At 38.2% G+C, this 17,833-nt stretch overlaps 1 protein-coding gene across 1 annotated transcript in view; it reads left to right on the top strand.

Annotated features, from left to right (window-relative positions):
• Positions 1-17,833, top strand: part of PTPRN2 (protein tyrosine phosphatase receptor type N2) — a 674,672-nt gene that overhangs the window by 588,013 nt on the left and 68,826 nt on the right. The gene's annotated exons all lie outside the window — the stretch shown is intronic.

The raw sequence follows: 17,833 nt of genomic DNA, 5'->3' as shown, positions 1-17,833 counted from the left end.
AATACTTCTTCCCCTGCCTATTCTCCCCACCCCCCCACCCCACCCCAAAAGGAGTTAATTAAGTATTACATTAAAATCTGGTATAAAAGTGCAGTTTGGAAGGGTTGCTCCCATGACAGAAAATAATTTCTTTCAGTTTTTACTGTCCCACTTTTGCCTAACCAGAAATAAAATTCACTTGATTTCCTTTCATAGTTAACTAAAATACAGGGGGGGGAAAAAGAATGTCTCCAATTGCCCAACCTCAAAATAAGTACAAATTCCTGTCGTAAGGTTCTAAGGCAATATATTTGTATGGAAATAAGAGCAAAATTTCCTATGCAGGTGGAAATATGCATTTAACGTTTGCAAACAGTTTCAACTGCTTTAAATTGAGCAAAATTGTTTTCAGTTATATTATTGGAAAAAATAAAAAAATCACAAAATCAAACTTAAAGGAGAGAAAGTTGCATGTGGGGACCACTTACTGTGGCTCTGGGAATTTCTGCAAAATTGCAAGAAAGAATTGTCTTCATATGGTGATAAATAAACATTAAAAAATAGTCAGATTGGTCAAGATCACTGTTACGGTGTTCAGTGTCCATAATTCAGTCAATCCTGTTTAACCCTGGATGAACTCATACATATGTTAGCTATATAACAGCATATGTTATATCTTAGATAGTGAGGGTTCAAAGAAGGGTAAAAGAAATGCTGTAATGTCTTGAGAGTAGAAGCGAAAGAGAGGGAGTAAAAATAGTTAATTTGTTTAGTCTAAACTGAACAAACAAAAATCAGTGATTCAGGAGCGTCTGCTTATGTGCTTTGAAATACAGGATGGGGAAAAATTGTTCTTAATGGACGCAGATGATACAATTAGGAAGAAAATATGGGTTAGAATCAAAAGGATGCATTTAGCCTGGATATCAGGGCAAGCCTAATAGGAGGGTCAGGCAGGCAGTGGGATGTTTACTTAAGGGAAGTAGTTAAACTGTAAATTCAAGATTTGCTGAAGGCGAAGCTAGGTTAGGTTCACATGGGAAGATCAGCATCGCTCAGCTGCAGCACTGAAGCAGACGATTGGACTTGATCAGAAATGCTCGTGTTTTGTGTCACCGTGGGTCACATTTAAACCGGAGAGCTGACCCAATTTATGTTTTGCTCAAAAATAAATGCACATATCTGTAATACCTTATTTGCCTGACGTTCTCTCCCTCTGGGGATGCTGTTGAACTTCAGCAACAGAAGAGGCTCGCCAGAGGTGAGCTTTTCCTCCCCTTGCCCTGCAGCTACAAGTGGATGAGAGTGAGGGGCCACTTCACAACTTTTATACCATTCAACACAACAAGTTTTCTAGTTCTTCCCATTTCCTGCTGTCACAATCCTCTTACTTTTTAAATTTTATAGATATTTTCCATGAAAAATATCTCAGTGCCTAAAAAAGCAATGAGGAATATTAGCAAGGGGCTTAGTAAGAATGGCAAATACCATCTGCTTTGCAGGGTAAATGCACTTACAGGTCTGTAAATGTGTTTTTCAGCCCCACAGTGTGCAGCAAAGTAGTAGTTAGCTGAGATAGGGCTCCTCAGTCTTTATTGTTCATAGGTGCCAGGACCTCCCCAGAGAAAATAAAACAATGGATTCCTGTATAAAGTGGCAGCAGGAAATATTTTATTTTGATTTATAAACAGAATAAATCTTTAATGAAAGTAGCTTAGAAGAAATGTGTCTGCGACTGCTGAATGACTCCATGTAAGCTTGCTCAGAGGTAGTGTTGGTAAGAAACATTTCTGTAAAGCTGTTTAATTTGCTGGAAAATGCTAGCAGGTCGTGCCTGAAGTGATATCCAAGCCGCCTCAGCTGTGGGTTTATTGGAGCTTGTGGTTGGCCACAGGTACTGTTTTCTTGGAGGACTTGCTGCTTGTGGTTAGGCCGTCATTACAGTACTCGAGGTGTGGAGAAACCAGGCATCTTCCAAACCTATGTGGCTGTGGGGCACTCTCCTCACTTAGGCTGAAACCGGTCTTTCAAAGAGAAAAACCCTGCATTTCTGCCACTTCCCTGTGCAGCAAAGGCAATGTCTTCGCGCTGCTGACAGTAGCATGAGGTAGTTTGTACTCTTGGCAGGAGGAAGCAGGGAGGACTCAGGAGGCCCAGAAGGACAGCCATAACAACATTCAGAGCTTTTTTTTTCCCTTTTCACGTTCATTTTCCTCACATTTACAGCAGGAGGGTGGCCCATATGGCACTTTTTGATTCTGTCTTTCTAAAAGATCCAAGCACTTTGGAAAGTGTAATTAGAGGAGCGTGTTTTATGCAGTCGTGTCTGTGGCGCTGACTGGCTGGTTTCAGCATGAGCAACAACAAAGAAGTGCCCTCATTTTGGTCACCGTTGGTTTTGCAAGAAAACCATTGTTTTTCAGAAGGTCACAGCAAGGGAGAGAGTAGGAACTTCGAATTAGATTCCCATCCACTTTATTCACATGTGTACATCTATATTTCAAGTGCCAAGAGAAGTCCTAATAAAGTGCAACGCTTCCCTTTGCAGTTCAGCAAGAAAATCAGGGCGGGTTTGAAGGTGTCTGTGAGAGATTTGGTCCCCCCGACTTGGGCTCCTAACTTAAACCTACGTTTTAGGCACTTAATGAAGTGGTGTTGTTGAGTCCATAAATTCCCCGTGAAGTGAGTGGGTGGCTATGAAGGTCTCCAGAGAATTAGGCAGAGAGTGGATTTCTCTTGGGAGGCCTCCTGTTGTGCCTGCACCATCCCATTGACGTCTGCAGCTTTTTTGTTCATGCTGAAGCACAAGTTCAGCACGTAAGTTAGGTAGATTGGATCCCACATCTGCTTCGTATATTACCGTGCTTGTTTGGTTAAAATAATTATAATCTTTTATGAGTTTTTAAATGAAGAACAGTACTGCAAGAAGGGAGCATATGCTTTTGATGATAACATTCTGAGGTTGTTATCTGAATACCATATATGAGAGGGAATTTGCAGAAGCAGAAGTGATTTTCTGTGTTTTGGGGTTTTTTTTTTTCCTTGTAAAGACAGATGTGCAAAATTTGGAGCATTATACATAAATTAGAATTTCAGAAAATGTGATTTACAAAAGGTCCGCTTCGGTACTTGTTTAAGCTGGAAGTCTGAGGAGTCTTCTCTCTGAGGGTATGAAACTGCTGTATATATTTGAAATAATAATAGTCTGTGATAGTTTATGCGTACTGTACTTTTCAGAAGGAGAAGAAAGTTTCATAATTGGGCTGAACGAGGCAGTGGGAGCAAATGAACTAGAGACTGAAATCTGGGGCCTTGCATGTGGGAGGTGTAAGTGCGCTTGATCCCCTTGTCTTTGGCAATATGCCTGCAAAACCAAAAGGACTTTCCCCATAGAGAAGTGAAGGGTGGCCTCATATGACAAGTTTGTGTCACAAGAAAGTTCTGGGACAAGTTGTGTCCCAGAAGGTGACACAACCTGAACTGGGGGACACGGGACAGAGACCTGCTGTTGGGAAACCAGTCAAACCCAAGATACTGAATTTTGCATCCTCTTTAGTTTTGATGTGAATCAATGGCAGAATTGCTGTGGGACTGAGAAGGGTAATAAGAGGAGGGAATAGTTTCCAAGGTTGAACCTGGGGTTGTTTGATAATGTTGGTGTCCTGTAGTGTCTGCATAGTAACTTTTTGATGGTTTATAAGCAATTTTCCCTCACTCTCATTTTTTAAAATAAACTGTTTGAAATGGACCCTGTGGGGTAGCTGCTATAGGTTTTCTTTTAACTGAATATGGAAGAATGTAGAACTGAGTGACAGAAGACACATTCCAACAAGAAAAAATATTTGTTAAATCCTGCACCACATTTTGCTGAAATACCTTGATTTTATTCTTAAAGCTGCAATAAAAGCAGGAGCAAAAGGCTTGTAAACACACTTTTCTAAATAAAGAGAGAAACTCCAGCATGTGAGGACCAATAGCACTGTGCTAGATGTAGGCGTACTTTCCACCTTGAGCTTAATCCATATACACACAAAACATTTCCCGAGCAAAGGAGTGTGATGCACCGTATGAGTGCAGTGCACTGCCCAGGGACACGCGCCGCAGAGGTGATTAATGCTAGCAGGGACGAAGGTGAGGAGTGCAGGTACGGAAAACAAGATCTTTGCACAATTATGGTCTGCTTGATTATTTAGTGGGTTTTTAAATTTTTTTCTTTTTCCACCATTTCTTTCTACCACCATTAATTTCTCTTTAGTTCTTTATGAATTTCAAGAATATAAATACTCTGTTTAAAAAAAGCTTACAACTGAGAAAATGAAGAAGAAAAATCCTCCCTCACATGGGAAAGGAAATAAGTCAGTGGCAAAGTTTAGCTAAAAGCATGAACTCCTTACACATGTGCTAAGTGGATCTAAATCCCACCTTATCTTTCAGCTGTGCCAGTATAAATAGTTGTAGGAGTCTCATGAAATGTAAGTCCCAAGAAGCTGTCATGCTTTTAGGGACGAGTGGAGCCAGTTGCCTCCTGAAAGATCTTCTGCTGATGAAATGGAGTTTATCCCTTCATTTTAGGGGTTTTTTCCTCCTTAAATGTTTAAGTTATTTTGAAACATTTGCCTCTGTTTGTTTACAGCCAGGACTTGAGATACAGGAACAAAGAGAAGCTGCAAAGAAAAGTGCAAAAAATCTCATTGCATATGAAAACAGCTTTACTAATAGAGCCATAAATCTAATAAATGGATATATGTACTACATAGATTTCATCAATAAAACTCAGAAAAAATATTAATGAAGAGGTTACCCTTTGATTCTTCCATTTTTATTTGTTTCATGTTCAGTTGCCTCCCTTTTCTGTATTAATCTTGTTGAATGGGCCTTAGGAAATAACGACAATTACAGAGTCAGTATTAAATCAAGAGAAACATTCCTCTTGAACACAGTATGAAATGAATTTCAAAATTTTTTTTTCCTAAATTCTTCCCTGTCGCTTGTTTTCTCCAAACGTATTCATGATTAGAAATAACTCGCCAAATTTCCGTGACTACATCTTGGTCTGTTGTTTGACTGTGAGGTGTTTATTCCAGCTTTGTTTAAGCTGCTTTGGTTGAACACTTTTAGCCACCTTATATCATCCCCTAAGGATTTTAGCAGAAAGATGAAGAAAACATTTCTATTAATATTCTAGAGTACTAATTCTAAAAGCGTTACATTGTGAGAAATATATGACACACAGCTAGCTTATGCAACTGTGTGCACAAAGTAAAAAGAAAGGAACATTGCTATGGCTGAAACAAAACTTGGTGGTTATCTGAACTTTTTTTCTGTTTCTCCCAGCTTTTTTCCATTTCTAGAGAACATCCAGGTAATGTTAAGGCAAGAGAAGTACCCGTTGTAGCAGGTAGCAGGAGATGCTAGGAGGTCATTTAATGAGAAAGGTCTGATTTTTGATATTTCAGATTGAAGACAAGGGATGTTACTGGGTCCTCAGCTGCTTCTGAGAGTCTCATTAGTGGCAGAAACCAGAGATGAACACTCATCCAGGAGGCTACTGGTCTTGTCTTTTGGCTCCAAATGCATCCTCAGTAATGAAGTGCTCTTTGCTGTATTTGTCCTATTGTGCGTGCTCACATCATGCATTAAGTTGTTGATAACTCATTGTAGTAGATGAGCAGTTAATCATATTTTGGATCTAACAGGTGGAAATTGCTATTTAGAAGGAGAAGGATACTAGACAGAGGCTGTGGTTCGGGAACACTCTCAGGCAGGAGGCCTAAGGTGATAATACCTGTTAAAGAGTATATCTGAGCTGGTGGCAGAGTTCAGACGTGAGAAGGCAATGAATTTTGACTCACTGTGGGATAAAGAAATGGCTCACACAGGTTGCAAGACATGGTGCACCGCTAAGATCAAATGACCTGTGGTAAATGGGACTACAACTTCAGAGCTTCTGAAAACATTTAACAGTTCAGGATGAAACTGGGACTTGCTTCATGGTACTTACAAAGAAGGGACATTATACAGGCACTGTGTTTTTGCGCTGTTATATCGCTTTAAGGTGCCCAGGAGAACTCCAGTGGTATTTTGGAGAGCTCCTTCTCTTCATGTGGGCTACGCCAGCAGAAGTTATTGGAAGTGGTCTGGTTAAGATGCTATTGGTAATGAAGACAGCTTAATCCCTCCATTGATTCAACAAAATCTGTTTATGCTCATCTTCAGGGCAAGATAAAAAAATTTTTACTTTGCTTTCTGCAACTCTTTCTGGGTTTAGGCCTTAAGTTGGCAGTGTTTTGTGACTAAGGTATCAGAATTTGGGTGGTATTTGGAAAATCTAATGTGTAGGACACAGACAAAATGCTCCTGTGATGATCACATTTTGCATATGCACCCACGACGCAGCTGTGGAAACATTTTTAAATAAGGAGATAAACATTAAAATAATCTGTGAAGTTTGCTTGTGGATGACATAGTATTTGCTGTTCCATAACGGAGGACTATGTTACTTTTTGGTCAAAGCCAGGTAAAGTTAAAGTCTGCTACCCTCAAATATTACCTCCCTCCCGCGGTCTGTCTTTATGAAATACATAATTTTACTTACTATGAATTTGTCTCCTTTATATAACTCTTCTTTTGTTTCGGACCAGAGTAGTATCTTCATTTTTTCCAGTTGGTAGCCCTCCCTCAGTGCTCTCATGTCTTCCTCATCCTCTTGTCCGAAACTCGTGTACTAATGCTGCTTTAGGTTACCCAGCTGGCCAAGAAAACCCTGTTCATAGCAGGGGAGAATTACGAGTTGCCTCTTGTTTTTGGCTGCGTGCTGTACCGTTGCATTGAACTAAGAATAGAAGGGAGGGGTGACAAACTGCTTACAAGCATCACCTCCTCCAAGCATGACCTGTTACTGCTCTGGGAAGTATTCTCTGCCCTTTTCTTTTTGGAATGACTATGAGAGCTGGCGTCCAGGCCCTAAAATGTTACTGACCTCAGTCTGGTTAGTAGTAAATCCATTAATGTCTGTTGAAGATGGTTGGTTTCTGGATTTGACATGTCTTTAAACAATATTTCTCTCACTATGTATCACAACTGCATTATTTTTAAGATAACTTATGTGAAGGTTTGCCTCCTTCTGACTGGGCTGTTTGCACTATTTAAAATATTCCCATGAACACCCCATCACCCCACTGCACATAGCAACTAAGCTCTAGTAGCTGTCAGCATGTAGTGAATTGAAGCATGTTTCTCTACTTCTTTTATTAAATATGTGCACATGCAATGCATTTCTTTAAAGAAAATAAACAAAAAATGACAATGTCTCCTTATTGGATACATTATATTTATACCCTGATCATTGAAGAGAGTCTGGTAATTATGACGTTATTCAAGCATTTTTGTTTTAAAATTAAAAAGGTACTGAACTTGAGAAAACAAATACAGTCACTTATTTAGTACTGACTGGTTCTTACATTCTATTCATATTTAATTTAAGTGGACTTTAGCTGGTTGCAAATAAAAATACTGAAGGACTAGCAATGTACACCATGATTTGTGTTCTTGCTGTCATCCAAATTCACAGAAAGAAGGAAACATATTAAAGAAATTTGATAAGACCAGGTGGTCTGAGTGAATAATTTCCCTTTCATTAACATATTCCCCTTATTAATTCTGTAATTAATTGTACATAGCTAAGGAAAGCTATGAAAATTGCATTTTGAGATGTATCAAAGCTGACTTTATGCTTCAGACTTCCATGCAATTTACTATTAATGAAGCAAGAGATGGAGGCCCCAAATCTATAATTATTACTTACTATTTGAATGACAAGCAAAGAATTTTATCAGCACAGTTTCAAATGAAAGGGGATTAGCAACTAATGTTGAAATTGTTAATCTTTCTTATTAAAATAATTTTGACGAGAGTGTTTAGCCTGAACGAGGTTTCTGGAACATCATTTACCATTAAAACAGCTATTTTCTGAAGCTCAGTATGAATTTGTCTAAGTTTGACAGCAGGGTGCAAATATTTTTTAAATGAATGAATATTTTATGGGAACTAAGGCTGTTCATGTGTGAGCTGATGCCGAGCTGCTTGCTGTGTGCATATTCCTGGAATGTGTAGCAGGATGGTAGTTCAATATCCATCTTACCAAAGTGAAGATGTCTACTGAGGTAACATGGAAAAAAGCTACAGCAGAAAAATCTGAGAACTGAAATTGCACCCACAGCTATACCTGCACAAGACTGATTAGCAGGTGGGAGCCCAGGCAGAATCGGGCCCTAGATCTTGGTGATATTTTTATGACACAGAAAAAGCTGATAATCATGTTTGGTAGCAATGTTACTTCATGTTTAGCTAGGTCTTCTTACTCCTTTAAATGGTGGTATATTTTCAGTTTTCATATATTTTTATTAGTGTCATGTGCCTTTAGGTGAGTATTCAGTGGTGGGTGCTTTATACCCACATGTATGCTTGTGTACAAATACCATGTACAGCAGTGGTATCCTCATATAAATGTAGATAAATATTTTTGAGCAGAGATATAATGTACATGTCTTCTAAGTGTTAATGAAAAACTACTTAACGTTTTAAATTTTAAAACTTTTCCTTGCGGTATCTGCAATTTTCATCTCTTACAGGAGTGTACAAATGAAGCTGACAAGGCTGTTTTCGCTCCTCAGGATGAGGAAATTGCAACTATATAGTGACATAAATGGTGAAAAGCAAAGCAGTGATAATTTATAAAATTCAATTTGCTGTGGTCTCAGCCACATAAGTACTGGAGGAGATGTATGTTGAAGAACACTATTAATTTGCCCGTGTCCCATTATAGAAAAAAGCTGATGTAAGAGATGTCACATGTGTTTGCCAGTGGCAAATCTTACCAGCAGAATAGATAGAGCTCATTTAAATGCTTTGATTAAGACATTATTTGCGTGAGTAGATGGACTTTGTAGAAAGATATCATCAGCACAACAAACCCCCATGTACCTGCTCTACCATGAGATTACTCCAAGCTTTACCTCTGTGTGGACCATGTTGGAACTTCATTGGGTTCACTCATAAAATTACAGATTACAGAACTAACCTTATATCTGTAGTCCTACAAGTGTTCCTTTTCAACAGTCTTGCAGACTGAGTGGTATTGTAGCAGAAAGTGCCATAGACTGTATGTTCGCTTCATGCATCAGACAGAATCAAAGGGGTTTTAGCTTACACATAGCAATTGTTAAATAACATGCAGTAACAATACCTGAAGAAGCACTTTCATTATAAACTCAGGTTTTGTATGTATTATAATTAAGTATTAGGTCAAAGACATCAAGGGTTCTTCTTAATCTGTTAGAATCATAACAAACCGTGTAGACCACAACAGTAAGAGACAGTCACCATGCCAGTGTGGTAGGCTGGTGTAGTTAAGAAGTGGAATTTGTCAAGGATGAAGCTAATGCAGAATCCAAACCCAAAGCTTTTCTAAATGCAAGACTATTTCTGATGCAGATATTTATCTACTGCTTTAGTAGGAAGGCACCTAGAAGAGTTGGTTTGGTTAACCGCAGCAACCAAACAGAAGCAGCAACATAAAATCCTCAGGACAGTGCTGGCTCACAGCGGGAGGGATGTCCTGCTACTGCTCAAGTGGGCATGTGTAATACCTGCCTGAGAAAAGTACTTTCTTCCTTCCTCATTGCTTCCTTTCACCTATTGGTACCTTTGTTTGCGTTAGACCAGTTTGACTGAAAGCATAATAATAGTGCCTAACTACTATTAATGTAGTGAATATACTCATGGTGCCTAACACGTTATTTCTTCTGGAAGTCTGGGAATTACTTTTGTGTCATCTAAAGTTCTCCTGGAGTCAAGAAAACTCTGCAGTATCTGAGGGTATGCACTAGCCTTTGACTTACCATATGCGTACCCTCACAACTGAATTTTGAGAAACTTTGTCCTTCAGGTAGGATTCTGGGGCCTGATATAAGAAATTTTGATTAAAGTCACCAGGAGCCTTTCAACTCACTTCAGTAACCAAAACAATAATAAGCTGACTCTTACACAGCACTTTTGATCAGTAGGTTCAAAGCTCTTTTTAAAGGTCAATATCATTATCCCGTCTTTTTAGTGCAGGAAGCTCAGGCACAGACAAGGAACTGTCTTGACCAAGACTAACCTTAAGGTCAGAAGCAGAGCCAGGAGTAGACCCCCATTCTCTGAGCAGAGCAGTCCCAGTGCTCTGCTCTCACAACTAATCATACTGGCTTTAATAGAAAAAGGATCGTATTGAAGGGTAATATTTTTGCCCTTTTTTGTCCCTCATTAGTCTTTTTTAAGACATGAAAGTATGACATGAAAGTATAAGGAATGCTGCACCTGGGTTTGTCAGATTTGATTCTGCGAGTTTAGTTTTGGCCTCATTATCTAAAAGCAAACTATTCCATATTGGGAGAGCTGGCTGAAAGATATTAAATACATGTTGGAAAAGCTTGTGAAAACCAAACTGAGGATGTACAGTCTATAGTTAGTTACCTCTATGGTGGAAAAGGATGCCATCTACTCATTTTTTGAGTCTTTTCTGAATTGATAACAGTTTTCTTCAGGAATGTGTTCCCAATCTGCTAGATCCTTAGCCATCACACACATGCACATGCACACATGCACTGAATTTTAGGTGCTTTATTTTGCTTTTTCCTTCTGTTTAGCAGTAAGCTAAACTTGTACTGTCTACTGAAAACTACTACTGTCACTCCCTCAATATTTTCTCCTTGGTTCAGCATGTGAAGGGAAGTGTTCCAAGGAAAAGAAACAGCACACGAGGAAATGTTAACAGTTATCAGTTATGACCAAAATTCGCTTCTTCCCATAGCATTTTTGTCATTTGCTGTGTTCTGGTTTTTGTTTTTCTGATTTTATTTCTTTGCAATACAGTGTCTTCTTTCATCATTTCACTTCTCTGTTGACCTCTACAGTCTGTTCTTGGCTTCTTTTTCTGTCCTCTTTCACATTGTCTTTCCCTCGTTCTTATTTTGCCCTCTGTCACTTCAAATATTCTCGTCTGTGGATTAGCCCAATGTTCCTGAAACTTCTTTAAAGTGTTATCCCTTACTGGCTTCCATGGAAACCCGAGTCCCAGGAGTAGGTAGGATGTCTTCAGCTTACGCACTTCTAAAGCTTTTTTACCACCACTTCACAATCCCTTTTGAATGCTTTCATGAGAAAAATATTTGAGAATTTGAGAGTCACTGAGCTGGGCCAACCTCAGGTGAAAATCCCATGGAGCATAGATAAAAGGTTACCTAAAAAATGGGACACTTCCTGTAGAGTTTGGAGCTGGGTAGATGCCAGCTGCATCTTTCTCATGGCCAGCGTTGCTCCGTCTCCTGCTGCATGTTGGTTTGACTGTGGCTGTGCGTGTGACATGGAAGGGATAGGGCAGAAGTCAGGCATGTCTTCTCCCACAGTCATCTCCATTAAGTCCTGAAAGTAATTCTGTAGAAAAAGAGTTTCTTCACTGCTTACTGTTCTCACTGGCAGTTACTCTAATTGGGTTGCTTCTCTGCATCCTAGGTCTGGGATGTGGTTCCAAAAAGGTCTTGAGTGCGAGAGTTTGACCATTGAAGATGTTTATAGAGTTTGAAGTTTCTTGTCTCTGGCTGTTACGTGAGTTTTCTAAGGAAAAGGCTGATTATGCAGTCTGTGCTTTCCCTGCTTTTTCTCACAGGTGACTGTACGTTCACTTGTGTTTATGCATATTCTGTGGGTATAGTGCAAGACTTCGTGGATTTCTCATTGCATATTCTCAATTTTTACATAAATCTGTGTGTGTGTGTACAGACTCTCACTATCAATTTTGATACCTTTTTTTTTTAGTGAAAACCACTGAAAAGCAGAGGGGGGGTCCTTTATAAGTCATGATTTGCTCCTGGAGAAGCACCTTTTCACTTTTATTCACATATTTAAGAAGAGTAGTAAGACTACTACTGCTTATCCCTTTGCTGTAGCAGGGATGTTATGTCTGTAGAAATAATATTTTCCTTTCTACCCTCAAGATGGCCACTGTCTAGCAGAGGCATAATTTGGCAGACTATCTATAAATCACATCATGTGCTGTACCACTTTGATGTACTTGGTCATGGTTGCCTGGGTTTTCCTAGTCTCATTATCTCTGAAGAACTTGACCACACTTGAAGAGAGTATTATTTTTAAACATGACGTTTTCAGAATTCTATATTTGTCTCTTGGTAATTTTTATATATAGTAAATGAAGATGGCTGTACAAGTGCTCTGAAAAGAAACACAGACTTTAATTCATTAAAATGTAAATTTGCAAATACAGTACCCAACCGGGAACCCAAATTTAGATGCTTAATTGAGTTAGCAAGGCTTGGAGAAGAAGAAGGCAGGGAATTTGGTTTTGTGTTTTCAGCTAGGTAATTATTGTGTAGTAATGTATTTTTAAAGTTTTCATTTCAGACATACAACATCATTAGCAAGCATATAAATGAATCACAAATATGTCTTGGATTGTGGTATGATGTTCAAACCATTAGTAAAAAAATAAAGTGAGAAGAAGGGATCCTCTGAAAAATAGGTTTAGTCTGTAAGAAGAAAATAGCAATTTCCCCTGAGAATGGAATTGGGTGTCAATATTTGTCACAGAGTCAAAGGACTTGATTTTTTTTTTTTTTTCCAGTTTTTCTGCTACTTTATTATACAACTGTGTAGCTTGCACTTTTGCTTTTTAACAAAGCTACCAGAAGTGCTTCCCAAAATGTCTCAGTTGACGAATTCAACTGACACTAGCTTTGGCGTCAGTTCCTATACTGCGGAGTTGTCTTTAATGGGGAGGTTTGGGCTTTTTTTGTTTTGGATTTATTTTTGGGTTTAGGAAATGTCACAACATACCCCATGCTGTGAAATAGCAGTATGTGGCTAAGTGGTCTAGCCCCCCATTTTTTTTGAAATAACATACTTCCTTTATCTAAAGGCTATTTATTATTTAAGGTTTTTATTGTGAAATCTACCATAGGAAGTACAGAAAGCGTGGAAACTGATTTTGGCTAATGCATGTTTTAAATCTTTATTATTTAGTTTGGCATGTCTTTGTATACAGAATTTAGCATGTGCATAAATTAAATCCCTCTACTCATCAACAACTTAAACCCTGTACTTCTGAACAAAACCACCAAACTGAAACCTGTTCTAATTCCATTGGAGTCAGAACATTTGGTATGCTTTAATTACAAAAATGTTACCAGATATGGATTCGTGAAGGTTGCACGACCTTTAGCCCTTTCTGTAAACATGATCATGGGAAAAGGAAAAAACAGTGGTCAAGAAGACAGAGTTCTGAATTTCCCTGCAAAATAAGTGTTTTAGGAGCATATTCTGTGACCCCGGGAAATTCACTTCGATGTTTCTGCCCTTTCATTTGCCATCTGTGAAACAGCAATGATACTCGCCTCCCCTGCAGAACTAATGTGAGTACTTTCAGACAGTTGGACAGAAGGAGCTATAGAAATACAGAGATTGTAAGGGAGCAAATTATATTCCTTTTATGGTAATCATCTCCTTTTTGTTAAGGTTTATTTAAAGTAAAGTAATTGCAGGGGTGAAACTTCATAGGCATAATTTAGATTTCAAGAAAGGGGGCAAGGAGGAGGAGGTGGGGGCGGTTGTATTTTAAGTCCTAGAAGACACCATTCGGTAGCTGATAATCCTTGAGAAGGGATTCTTTGTAGAGTGAATTTCTTTATCTTCCGCTATATTTAGAGAGGCAGGTAGAGTAAATATTTCATAATTAAGCATTCTAATTTTTTTTAATGTTTAATTTCTTGGCTACGGTTCCTTTCAAAAGCATACCTGCCTCCATGATTCCTGATTCAAGCAACGCTTAGCACCACATGTATTTTCCAAGATTTCCTCCAAAGCTGAAAACCTGCATCAGTCCACACCAGGTTGTATCCAGCCATTTCATTGGGATTTCATTGAGCACCTTTGGCAGCTGGGAGCTGTAAGAAAAGGGATTAGCAAGTGTTTGTCTGACATACACTGATCCCAGCACCTGCTGATTGGATTGAAGTAATCCTTTTACAAGTTACAAAACTCTATTATCAGAGCATTAAGAGAGGGGGAGGTAGTGATAAAAGGTACATCAAGGGTATATTAATTTAGGTAAATAGAACATAGGTTGCCATTTAAAGTACTTCTGAATTACAGTCATTCTTGCAAAAGTTGCATGATAGTCTAGTCTGGCAGATAATGCCATACACTGCTTATGCCAAGATGATACTTCTCTAGAAACCCAAGGACATTCATTTTAAGTTATTTTAGATGGCATGCTTAAAGCACAACTGTGCTCTCTGTGTACATGGTTGGTTGTTTACAATAATCTTTACGTTTAAAAATATGAAATTGAAACTATGGAATGTCATTTTTTATTGTTGGCTGACATCACCATGGAAGTTAATTTATTTTCTACTAATAACAACCTATGTGAAACAATCTAGTGAAATTATTCTCAACCAGGCTGAACAGTTTTATGCCAAAATACTAGTAAAGCTTCATAGTAGTTTTCAATACTTAATCGAAAACGCTTCAAAACTACTCTTTTCACTGGTGTAATCAGGTACTAAGAAATACAAGAAAAATTAGATCAAAACACATTATGGTAGTAATATGGTTGCAAACACTGAGGTGGTAAAATAATTTCTCGGTGTATTTTATAAACACAAAATTAAAATTCTCAGGTTTTTATTTCCTAGATTTTTTCATTTGTGGTTACTTCAGACAGTTCTCACTGCTATGATCAGGAGATCTGGGATGGCACAGGACAAGTTAGAAAAGAGAAAGGAGCCTTCAATCTGAAACGACTGACTAATCAGATGATGAAATCCTGGCTCCAGTAAAGTCAGGAGTGTTGCCATTGACAGTAGTGGATGCAGAACACTCCCCAGAATTGAAAGTGTGTGAGACTTTATAGCCAGATGTTAATTTACTGAGATTTCTTCCAGATACGAGTTCTGTGAGATAATGACAATGCCACAACAGAATTTTTTTATATATATATATAAACTTTTTTATATATATATACTTGTATATATATATAAAACCTCAATGTAACTATCCCAATAAAGTCACACTTCTCAAGTTAACTTTGAAAACTTGATTTGCCATGTGCTTTTAACAACAGTTATGGAGTGACATTTCAGAGATGGAGCTGGCCTTGGTAACCGCTATAGGCTCTGCATTATTGTGGGTTGGTTGGATCAGAGCATCAGGAACGTCTATGGTGCTTCAACAGAACTATAACTATTGGAGAAAACTGTGATTTTCTTAATGTGTTAGTTGATTGAAAGACTTAAATTGGTTGAAATAGTGCATCCTCTCTTTATTTAAGGTCTGCTTTGTTAAGAAAGAAAGATAGAAAAGGTATGGGCATAGTCTGGCTCTGCTCCTGTGTTTTCTTCTACATGGGGCACCACTGAGAGCATTCTTCATGGCAACACAGGTGATGAGCTCCCAGCCTTTGGTCTCTGCAAGAACACCACGGCAGCTCAAAGAGAAAGACCTGACCTTCTGTAAACAAGGAAGAGCTCAAAGTAACTTCAGTATTACTGCAAAACTGTGTTAGGACATGTGAGAAATACTTGGAAAATGGGAAGATATATTGTGGTGCTCTGCGTGGTCTGAATATGGCTCAGGATTCTAATAGTGACACTTATCTCAGCAAGCTTTATTTGAGCAGAGCTGGGCAAGTGTGGGTGCACCAAAATAGAAGAATAAAGTAATCAAAATTTTATAAAAGGGGAGTGGGGAGAAGGAAAGAGAAGAGAAATGAACCTTTCTATTGCTATTCCCTGAGTTCAGACTCCAGCCCTAGAAAATAACGGAACACATATTAAAAAAGAAATTGCTGATTATCTAGTGAGAGTTTTTTCAAGGGTATAAAAGGGAGATAAGTGTGAGGGTCTCATTTAAGAGGATGGGGAAGGCTGGAGTCTTTCCTTTGTGCGTTTGCTAATCTCCATCCTTTCTGTTGGATAGCTGCACAATGAATAAGAATGTGCGTAATTTTATAAAGAATAAATCTTGCCTGGACAAACTTGATTACTTTTTATTTAACTAAAACTACAAAACCAGTAGATGAAGTGAAAACAACAGATGTAATATATCCAAATTTTCATAAAGCCTTGAAACTCTCATGAATAGTTAATTGAAAAATTAATGTCAATTTTTAGAAGACAATTATGTGGTTTGAAATATGGCTAAAGGATGGTATACATAGAGTAATGATTAAAAGCTATGTATGGGAGTGTCTGGCAGACTACAGGAATTGGTGTTAGATCCAGTTATATTTAACTTAAATAATGACCTCGAAGTGGATGGAAGAGACTTAATGACTTTTTCAAGTGGTATCACAGTGGAAAGTTCTGCACAGAAGTGATGACAGAGGAGTAATTCAAAAGTTTGAAAACCTTAGACCTGAAAACAAATACAACAAATTAAATTATCTTTAAAGAAAAGAGTCACAAGAAGAGATTACTATAATTTGCATAGATTCATTAATTCATGATCTGTGAAGACACAGATATGTATACAAGAGGAAATTCCACAGAACAGCAATACTCTGTGTAAGCAGACTAGGGTTGAAGTAAATGGATTGGTGAAAATGGGTAGCAAATTAATTTTGCAATAGAAATCAATACTATTGGCATCCCTATGAAAAAGCCATCTCAAATGAGGACTACTATTCCTTATTGAAAATATTTGAGTATTTCCAGGAATACAATGTATATTGCAGAACAGTTTGTGTCTCGAGAAATAGTAATGAACTGTGGTTTAGGCTTCTGCTTTAGATACAGGGCACCTAAATGTTAGAAAGTTTCTTAGTGAAGTGCAAGACACAAGGCATTATTTGAAAGCCTGGAAATGGGTAATCAGACAGGCTTCTTCTGTGTCTAACTTTTATAGCACTTCGAGTAATATGAGTGGGAACAGAGAAATTTACTGTGAAGCCACTAACGATAAGGTATTAAGCCAGAAAAAGGAAGGAGAAAATCTTGTGCTGTGTTGAAAGTAAATTGGATTTACTCCGAAAAGTTTTCCTCTTACATATAGTCAATGCAATATGTACTGAAGAAGTTTAAGCAGAACAGCAAAAATGCTGGGGTGTCCTGTGTCAGAACATCGTAGCCTACAAGTTAGCAAGGAACAAAGGCAAAAAAAGCAGTTACTTAAGTCAGTTGGAGAGAATAACAAAACAAATTGTTTCAGGTATGGTCGTTTACTGCACAATTTGCTATATAATAGCTAAGGCCAATTCTCTCCTATCCAAATTACTTCAGAGGAACCCGGTGAAGCACCACAGCACTGCCTGGCCCTCTGCATCTCTGGAAGAAGCGCAGCAGTTTGAAAGCAGTGGCTCTCACACTGTAAGGTGAAAGATGTGGATTTGAGTGGTCACCATTCACAAGGATTAAGACAGTGTCCCATCCACTTCTTCAGCTGACTTTTGAGACTCGATTAGACCTGTTGAGGTCTGTCAATTTACCAGTTACCCATCTTTTCATTAAAAGAGATATCCTTGCCCATGGAAAGAGTGTCTAATCAAGTACCATATTGGAAGTATGTTGTCAAAAATAATTGCTTTTTGTAATAGCTGAACATCAGCTAATAAAATAGTTGTTTTTAAAACAAATATCTTGACAGGTGCAAACCATACTATCTCTGAAGAAGACATTTGGAGATTGACCAGACAATTAGAATTTAATTGTTATATTTGTTAACTTTAATTTAGTCACAGAGCGTGCACTGGATGCCACTCCTTGAGTAAAGAAAAAAAATAAAGACAAACAAGGTGGTTTGA

This window comes from Gavia stellata, chromosome 6 (assembly GCF_030936135.1).
Source record: "Gavia stellata isolate bGavSte3 chromosome 6, bGavSte3.hap2, whole genome shotgun sequence".
Classification (NCBI taxonomy): Eukaryota; Metazoa; Chordata; class Aves; order Gaviiformes; family Gaviidae; genus Gavia; species Gavia stellata.
The sequence above is the reverse complement of the archived record's forward strand: the minus strand, read 5'-3'. Positions and strand labels throughout refer to the sequence as shown.